The sequence below is a fragment of the Chlorocebus sabaeus genome, chromosome X (assembly GCF_047675955.1).
Source record: "Chlorocebus sabaeus isolate Y175 chromosome X, mChlSab1.0.hap1, whole genome shotgun sequence".
Taxonomy (NCBI): domain Eukaryota; kingdom Metazoa; phylum Chordata; class Mammalia; order Primates; family Cercopithecidae; genus Chlorocebus; species Chlorocebus sabaeus.
Genome location: NC_132933.1, coordinates 104920926 through 104930598, shown reverse-complemented (window position 1 = coordinate 104930598; position 9673 = coordinate 104920926). Strand labels below are relative to the sequence as shown.

At 41.1% G+C, this 9673-nt stretch overlaps 1 protein-coding gene and 1 pseudogene across 2 annotated transcripts in view; one reads left to right on the top strand and one right to left on the bottom strand.

Annotated features, from left to right (window-relative positions):
- Positions 1-4843: 4843 nt before the first annotated feature.
- Positions 4844-5554, bottom strand: LOC103231901 (uncharacterized; annotated as a pseudogene).
- A 121-nt stretch (positions 5555-5675) lies between these two features.
- Positions 5676-9673, top strand: part of ZNF81 (zinc finger protein 81) — a 92722-nt gene continuing 88724 nt past the window's right edge. Inside the window, exon 1 of one of the 2 annotated variants that reach the window (XM_007991559.3) lies at positions 5676-5761. The gene's annotated coding sequence lies outside the window, so the exon portion shown is untranslated. Of the gene's footprint in view, positions 5782-9673 lie in introns of both variants that reach the window. The other variant, XM_007991560.3, reaches the window with a different exon arrangement.

Below are 9673 nucleotides of genomic sequence, written 5' to 3'. Positions count from 1 at the left end.
CAATTTTTTTTTTTTTTAAATAAAAACTAAAAACATAAAGTAGCAGTTCTCCCAGCATTTCCAACTCATATCACTCCCCTATAACATCCCCTCTTTAGCAGTTATCACCTTTGTAATTTGCTCTTTTAAAATGCTCATTGCCTCTATTCCCTGCTAGGATGTTAACTCCATGAAGTTAGGGATTTGGGGACTGTTTTGTTGCACCAAACATCAAGTACCAAGAACAGTGCCTGATGGTCAATTCATCAAGTATATATAAGTTCTCCATCTCTTTGTTATTTCATGCATTACTTATACCAAATTAATTTTATTATAGCAGTCATGTCATGCAGAGATGCCTGCAGAGTCTTTTGGGGAAATCATTAATATTTTAAGAAAATGACTCTGATGTGTGTATTTTGCTGCCCTCTACATTGTATAATAAAGGTACTAGAAATAAAGCAGTTGATTACTCCATATATGTAAGAAGCAGAAATCACTGCGGTATATCAGCATGAACAAGTAAATGAACAAACAGTAAACAAATAAAATAATTTCTGATACAAAGGAAGGCTATGAAGAAAATTGAAGCCTGGTGAAGAGCTCGAGTGTTGGGATAGACCAGGGAAGAAAGACCTCTGAAGAAGAGACATTTGAGCAGGTAAGTGACTCGGTAGAGTGACCCATGGAGCCAGGGGCAGCAGTAAATGTCAAGGCCACGGAGCGCCTGCCTCCCTGTTCATCCCACCACTAGGTGGCATCTCTGGGCTGGAGCCAAATGTTTTCTTGCCCCATTAAAGGGAGAGATGCCACTTTTCTCCATACAGATTTTTTCTTTTTATCATTTAGATATTTATCTGTATTAGTCAGGGTTCTCTAGAGGGACAGAACTAGTAGGTGAGATATATATATACACATATATATATACATATATATATGTGTGTGTGTGTATATATATGAGTTTATTAAGTAGTATTAACTCACACAATCACAAGGTCCCACAATAGGCCATCTGCAAGCTGAGGAGCAAGGAAGCCAGTCTGAGTCCCAAAGTTGAAGAACTTGGAGTCTGATGTTCGAGGGCAGGAAGCATCCAGCAGGGGAGAAAGATATAGACTAGGAAGCTAAGCCAGTCTAACCTCTTCACGTTTTTCTGCCTGCTTTATATCCTGGCTGTGCTGGCAGCTCATTAGTGGTGCCCACCCAGATTAAGGGTGGGTCGGCCTTCTCCAGCCCACTGACTCAAATGTTAATCTCCTTTGGCAACACCCTCACAGACACACCCAGGATCAATACTTTGCATCCTTCAATCCAGTCAAGTTGACACTCAATATTAACTATCACATTATATAACATATTAGTTTTCCCAATTAATTTAAATATTTAGTTACTTTTAATTATCTAATTAGCTATGATCGTGCCACTGCATCCCACCCTGGGCAACAGAATGAGACTCAGTCTCTAAAATGAATGAGTGAATGAATGAACATATGCACCTACCACCCAGAAGAAAAGGTACAGACTTGATGATAACCTCTACCTATCCATGGAGTCCCCCGGTTCGTTGCCTTGCCCCCACCCTCAACTGAGGTAAATATCATCCTGAATCCCAAGTTCATCATTTTAAAATTTCTTTTAAATGTAATTTTATTGCAACTACACAAAATCCTAAATAGTTCATATCCTTTATATTAGTAGCTTTTCTTTTTTAAGAGACAGGGTCTTGCTCTGTCACCCAGGTTGGAGTGCAGTGGCACTATCATAGCTCACTGCAGCCTTGAACTCCTCAAGAGGCTCAAGCGATCCTCCCACCTCAGCCTCCTGAGTAGCTGTGATTACAGGAACACACCACCACACCTGGCTAATTTTTAAAATTTTTGTAGTGACGGGGATCTCACTTTATTGCCCATGCTGGTCTTGAACTCCTGGCTTCAAGAGATCATCCCATGTTGGCCTCCCAAAGTGCTGGGATTACAGGCATGAGCCACTGTGCCCAGCCTATATTAGTAGCTTTTAAGTTTATAAAAGTGTGTTAAGCTTTATATAATCTTTTGGGATTATAGTTCCTCCCCCTTAATATTCATTCATATTGTTGGGTGTTGTTCTAGTTCATTCATTATGACTCCTGTTGATGAGCATCATTTTTGTTTCCAGGTTTTCCTGTTGTGAACAGGATGCCACGCTGGTATGGTTTGAATATTTGTCCCCTCCAAAACTCATGTTGAAATTTAATCCCCAATGTAGCCGTATTGAGAGGTGGGGCCTTCAAGAGGTGACTGAGTGTTGAGGTCTCTGCCCTGCCCTCATGAATGGATTAATCCATTAATGAGTTAGTGGACTAATGGGTTATCATGGGAGTGGAACTAGTGACTTTATAAGAAAGGGAAGAGAGGCCGGATGCAGTGGCTCACGCCTGTAATCCCAGCACTTTGGGAGACTGAGGTGGGCAGATCACAAGGTCAGGAGTTCAAGACCAGCCTGACCAACATGGTGAAACCCCGTCTCTACTAAAAATACAAAAATTAGCCGGGCATGGTGGCACATGCCTATAATCCCAAGTACTCAGGAGGCTCAGGCAGAAGAATCGCTTGAACCCGGGAGGCAGAGGTTGCAGTCCGCTGAGATCGCACCACTGGACTCCAGCCTGGGCGACAGAGAGAATCCGTCTCAAAAAAAAAAAAAGAAAGAAGAGGAAGAGAGACCTTAGCTAGCATGCTCAGCCCCTTCCCTGTGCTACCTTGGGACTCTGCAGACTCCCTACCAGAAAGAAGGCCCTCACCAGTTACAGCCCTTCAATCTTGGACTTCTCAGCCTCCAGAACTGTAAGAAATAAATTCCTTTTCTTTAGAAATTACCCAGTTTCAGGTATTCTGTTGTAAGCAACAGAAAACAGACTAAGAAACATACATATCCTAGGTTTCTTGTGCAAGTGTTTCTCTTGGCTACATTCATGAGAGTGGACTCACTGGATTGTAAGGTATGTATATATTCACTGTAGGAGAAAATGCAAAAATATTTTCTAAAGTGGTTGCACTGATTTACATTCCTTCAACAGGGCAAAAAGATCCTGTTGGCCCACATACTCTCCAACTCTTGGTATTATCAGACTTTTACGTTTTTGCAATTTGAATGGGTATAAAATGTCATTTTATCAGATCTTGATTTGTATTTCCCTAATCACAAATAACTTTGAACATCTCTTTATATGTTTGCTGGCTCTATATTTCCTTCTTCTCTGAAGTGGTCTAACAGAACTTTTTCTTGGTACCATTATGACATCCAAGAACACTAACAGTGATTCTTGGCACTCTATTAGAAGTGCATGCATGCCAAATATGCTTCCACTGATTCCATTTCTTCTTTCATTTATTCATTCAACAAACATTTGCCCAGACCAGGGATGCAAGGGCAGAATGACAAGCTGGGATAATCAAAGTTCAACTGCTATGGTTCGAATGTTTGCCTCCTCTGAAACTCATATTGAAATTGTAACAGTATTAGGAGGTGGGGCCTTTAAAAAGTGAATAGGTCATGGAGGCTCCATTCTCATAAACTGATTAATGCTGTCACTGAGGGAGAGGGTTAGTCGCCTCAAGAGTGGGTTGTTATAAAGTGAGCCCAGTCCCTTGTGCTTTCTCTTTGTTCATACACTTGCTTGTCCTCTTGTTCTCTGCCATGGAATAATGCAGCAATAAGGCCCTCATCAGATGCTGGCACGACGTTTGACTTCCCAGTCTCCAGAACTATGAGCCAAATAAGCTTCTTTTCTTTATAAATTACCCAATCTGTGATATTCTGTTATAGTAGCAGAAAATGGACAAAGATACCAACTCTCTATGGACTATAAAAATCTGCCTTGCTATTCATCAGGATGGAAGAACAGACACATATAAAGCCAAATGCAAAATTCACAAGAAACATTTCTTCTAAGGACATGCTGCAGTTGTAATGCCATAAAGAACCCCTACTTTAAATGCCTATTGCTTTCTTAGTCAATGAGAAACTTTGTTCTCTACAATCATAGACTATCAGAAACTTTGCTGTTTGAAATGATATCAGTAAGAGTGAAACATCTGACTCATGGGAGATTCTAAGTCACTATCAGACAGAGAAGCAAGATTCAATTTTCAACCCAGGTGCAAAGCTTTAGGCAAGAGTTATCTGGGGACACAAAATTCTACATCTAAATTGTTCCCAAGGAAACAGCACTCTGGGTTCACTTCACAGTTGAGACCTATCAATGACCCTTTACATACAGCCCTGCTTTACTTTGAACCCACTAAAACACTGCTTCATTTAAATTTCATCTGAACTCCACTATTCCTCAAAATCCTGTAAGAAATCTATCTTTTCCTTTGCTTACTGAGCTGCCCATGGTGCCCCTGGTGTGCAGTCTCCCTTATTGATTGCTGGATCTGTCAGACTACAAATTAGTTTGAGGCTAACTGGACTAGGACACCTCTAACCTTCAAGATTATTAAACCGAGGACCAGAGGGGATAAGACTGGATTGAGAGCCCCCAGCAAGTCCACACTTCAGCCTACACCAGGTCCTCTCAAAATATTTTTTTCACCTGAGGATTCAGAAAGGCTTTCAGGAGGGCACACACACTTCTAGCTGTCAGGAGGATTCTCTGGAGGAGGAGATATTTGAACTTGGTTTTGAAGGATAAATAGGCATTCTTAGGTGAAGGGCTGCACGACTTCTTCCCCTTCTGCTCCAGTGACATCTCCCAGAGGGCAGTCGCATCTCCAGAATTTACACATTGGAGGTGGTATGGGGCAGCAAACTGGTTGAAGGGTATAAGCAGAGCCTTGTATTAAAGCTACATTTCCAAAGTAAGGGCACCATGACCGCATATATTTTACTTCATGAGGAAATAAAAATAATAAAGTTTCCTAAATATTTCTATTGACATATTGCATTGGACTAAGGACACATTAAAAATTATTAGTATTGATACATAGTCCCTTTTTAGTTGGGGTAGATGGAGTGGGAGATAAGGTAGATTGCTGGAGCATTCAAACCCCGCATCCAAGCCCCACAGGCACAGCAGGAGGGGAACCCAGCACTCTGAGTTCTCCCCTTTTCCCACCTCATGGCATATCCTAGGAAGGCTTGCACAGCCCTGATTTCTCCTCCTCCTTCCCTTGTGGTATGTCCTAGGAAAAGCCTGTAACCAGCCTGACGTCTCCACGCTTCTCATCGTGTGGTATCTGCCAGGAGATAGCCGCAGCCGCCCCTGATTCTTTCCAAGAGGCCCTTCAGTGTCTCGGAACGGTATGCCACAGATTCGTAGACTACAGATCCAAAGACCCCTCCTCCAGTTAGCCCGCCCAGAGAAACGTCCCCATCCCTGCTCCCCGCCACCAAAGGGACAGCTCCACCTGAGTTTAGAGCAGACAGCCTACTCTGTGAGTTTAGAGGTGTCCTCATCCTCAATACGGAATGGACACTCCTCCAACATGGTGTACCCCATGGGGAAGCGCGACGTGGGCGCGGCCATGTTCCCCACCTGACCACGCCGCCGAGGGTCACCCAACGACCCAAAGCACCACTTCCGTAACTTCTCCATGTTGACTCCTGGCTAACAGCAGCTTCAAAGGTGGTTTTGCGCACGCGCGGACCCCCCTCCCTTTCCCTCACCCATGCGAAGTCCCAAACCCCGAAAAAGGGCGGTGCTAGGGGTAGTGACCGGAAGCGGCTGCGGTTCTCGCCGGTTCTCAGCCGGGGTTTGATAGTTGTCAGGAGGATTCGACGTTCAGTGCCCAGGGATGTGGAGGTGATGGGGGGCCGGGGAGGGTGAGTGCTGGGCGATTCTGTGTGGTCAGTGATGGAATCGTTTATCTAACTTGAGTTAGATGATTCGCTCATCATTTTGCAGGCTTTTTTCTAGTATCACCGTTAAGGTCTTAAAGTTCATTCTAAGCCCCATGGGGTTTGGAGCATTATGTTTTTTAAGAGTGTTAACTTGTATTCATTTGTCTTTTACCCAGGAGTTATTCAAAAGTGGGGTTTCAGTGTGCAAAAGTTTATCGTTGTAATGGATTTCTAACCTTAGTTTTCTGTGTTAGAAAAATATCTACGTGAAGCTCATTCCTTGAAATATAAGGAGACTTATGGCCTAGTCGTGATGAATTTTTAGAAACGTTCTGTATATAACTTGAAAATAATATTTAATTATTTAGTCGTCAGTTGTGTGATAGAAAATCTAATCTATCCTTTTTTGTCTGCTGCTTCTATTACTTTGAGGAGAGAGAAATTCTCCACTGTGATGGTGATTTGTCTATGTCTCCTTACTGCTGTCTGTGATCCACTGTGAGTTACTTTTATATAAAGTATGAGACTTAGGTCGAGGTGCATTAATTTGCTTATGGATGTCCAGACTCGAGCACCATTTGTTGAAAAGACTATCTTTCCTCCATTGACTTGTCTTTCACAATTGTCAAAAATAAGTTGGCCATACTTGTGTGTGGGCTCTTTCTGGGTTTGCTCTTCAGTTCATTGTCTATGTGTCTATCCCTCTGCCAGTACTACCATGCTGTCTTGAATTGGATAGAGTGATTCTTCTCACTTTATTCTTTTTCAAAATTGTTTTAATGCCTTTGGTTCCCTTGCCTTTCCTATATGCATTTTAGAAAATCTTGTCTCTATCTACAAAGCATCTTGCTTGGATTTTGATAGGAATTACATTAAACTGGTATACCAACTCGGGAAGAAGTTAAGTCTTAACTGTGTCAAGTGTTCTAATCCCGTACATAGTATGTCTCTCTATTTATTTCGATCTTTTAAAATTTCTGTAAATGGTGTATTTTAATTCTCATCACCCAAGTTCTATACATCTTATTAAATTTATACCTAAGTATTTAATTTTTTTTGCAGTGGTTGTAAATGGTGTTATCTTTCAAATTGCTGCTTATATATAGGAATATAATTGAGTTTTGTCTGTTGGTCTTGTATCCTGCAATCTTGCTGAGCTCACTTATTAGGTTTTACTCCTTTTTTGGTAGATTCCTTGGGTTTTCTGCATGAGCAATCATGTCATATACAAACAGGGATAGTTTTATTTCTTTCTTTGCAATCTCTATACCTCTGCTTTTCTTCCCTTACTACACTGGCAAGAAGTTCCAGTACTATGCTGAATAAGAGTGGTGAGAGTGGACATCTTTGCTTTGTTTTCAGCCTTAGGGGGAAAATATTCAACCTTTTACCACTAAGTATGATTTTAGCTGCAGGGCTTTCTTTTTTTGGACCCTCTTTTTTGAGCTGAGGAAGTTCCCCTCTATTCTTAATTTCAAAAGTAGTTTTTATCATGAATGGGTGTTGAATTTCATCAACACTGTATGAATTTTTATGATCTTGTGATTTTTTTTTCTTTTTTAGCTTGTCAGTATGGAGGGTTACGCTGATTGATTTTTGAATATTGAACTAGTCTTACATTCCTGGAATAAACCCTACTTGGTTGTGATGTATAATTCTTTGGATATATTGAAGGAATTGATTAGCTAATGCTTTTTTGAGGATTTTTGCATCTAAGTTCATAGGAAATATTTGTCTATAGTTTTCTTTTTTATACTATCTTCATCTGGTTTTATTTTTTATTTTTGAGACAGGCTCTCACTCTGTTCCTCAGGCTGGAGTGCAGTGGTGTGATCATGGCTCACTGCAACCTTGACTTCCCAGCCTCAAGTGATCCTTCTGCCTCAGCCCCCTGAGTAGCTGGGACTGCAGGCACATGCCACCACACCCAGCTAATTTTATTATTTTTTGTAAATGGGGTCTCACCATGTTGCCCAGGCTGGTCTCAATCTTCTGGGCCCAAACAGTCCTTCTGTCTCAGCCTCCCAAAGTGCTGGGATTACAGGTGTTAGCCACTGCTCTTGGCCTTGTCTGGTTTTAGTATTAGGGTAATACTGGCCTCATTGAATGAGTTGGGGACTATTTTCTCCTCTTCTGTTTTCTGGAAGAGATTGTGTAGAATAAGTACTAATTTTTATTTAAATGTTTAAATATTTGGTAGACTTCTCCGGTGAAGCCATCTGGGCCTGGAAACTTCCATTTGGAAGCTTTTTGATCATGGCTTCAATGTCTGAAATAGTTATGTCACTATTCAGATTATCTATTTAATATCATTTTAGACTATCTACAGGTTAAGCATCCCTAATTCAAAAATCTGAAATTCAAAATGCTTCAAAATCCAAAACTTTCTGAGTGCCGACATAGTGCCACAAGCAAAATTTCACACCTGATTTTGTGACAGGTCACAGTCAAAATGCAGTGAAAACTTTGTTTCATGCACAAAATTATTAAACATGTTATATAAAATTACCTTCAGGCTATGTTATAAGGTAACATAGTGTACATGAAACATAAATGAATTCTGTATGTATACTTGAATCCCATTCTACAAGATACTTTGTTATGTATATGCATATATTCCAAAATTTAAAAAAAATCTGAAATCTGAAACACTTCTGTTCCCAAGCATTTTGGATAAGAGACATTCAACCTGCATTTAATAGTGGGTTAATTGTGGTACTTTGAGTTTTACAAGGAATTGGACTGTTTCATCCAAGTTGTTGAATTTATGTGCACAAAATTGTTGTGGTATTCCCTTACTATCCTTTTAATGCAAGCTTGTCCAGCCCGCGGTCCGTGGGCCACATGTGGCTCAGGGCAGTTTGGAATGCAGCCCAACACAAATTTGTAAACTTTCTTAAAATATTATTGAGAGGTTTTTTTTTTGCAATTTTTTTTAAGCTCATCAGCTATCGTTAGTGTTACTGTATATTATGTGTGGCGAAAGACAATTATTCTTCTTCCAGTGGGGCCCAGGGAAGCCAAAAGATTAGATACCCCTGTTTTAATGGCTGTAGGATCTGTAGTTACATCTCTGTGTTTCATTTCTAATATTGGTAATTTGTGTCTTCGTGTCTTCTCTCTCTCTCTCTCTCTTTTTTTTTTTTTTCACAGAGACAAGTGAACATTTATTTTTGTGCCTTTCTTCCTATGTGTATTCCAAGTCTTTTTCAAAACAAGGCTGCAGAAATCTCCAGATTCAATTATGTCCCTGGGCTTGGTCGACTGCTGTAGGAGTCTTAGGAAGCCTTATACAAATGCTAGAGTTACTCATTAACCAACATTAAACCCTAGGATAGAAGATGCAGCAAAGCAGGACTCCTTCCTCCGTGTAATGTGCTGATTTCAGATGAGGCGGCAGTCAATGTAGAAAATGCTGGAATTTTTCCTTGGAACTGGACTGTGATGAGAGGTGCTTGCCATGAACATAAGCTACTGTCTTTTCTTTTCTTTCTTTCTTTTTTTTTTTTTTTGAGACGGAGTTTTGCTGTTGTTGCCCAGGCTGGAGTGTAATGGCACAATCTTGGCTCACCGCAACCTCCGCCTCCTAGGCAGGTTCAAGCAATTCTCCTGCCTCAGCCTCCTGAGTAGCTGGGATTATAGGCATGCGCCACCATGCCTGGCTAATTTTTGTATTTTTAGTAGAGACAGGGTTTCTCCATGTTGATCAGTCTGGTCTCGAACTCCCGACCTCAGGTGATCCGCCCGCCTTGGCCTCCCAAAGTGCTGGGATTACAGGCATGAGCTACTGTCTTTTCTTTGACCCTTCCTTTCCAGTTTTTGAAGGTAAAGCGGGAAAGAAACTTCTCTGAAGATACTTGATAAAAATTCCCCC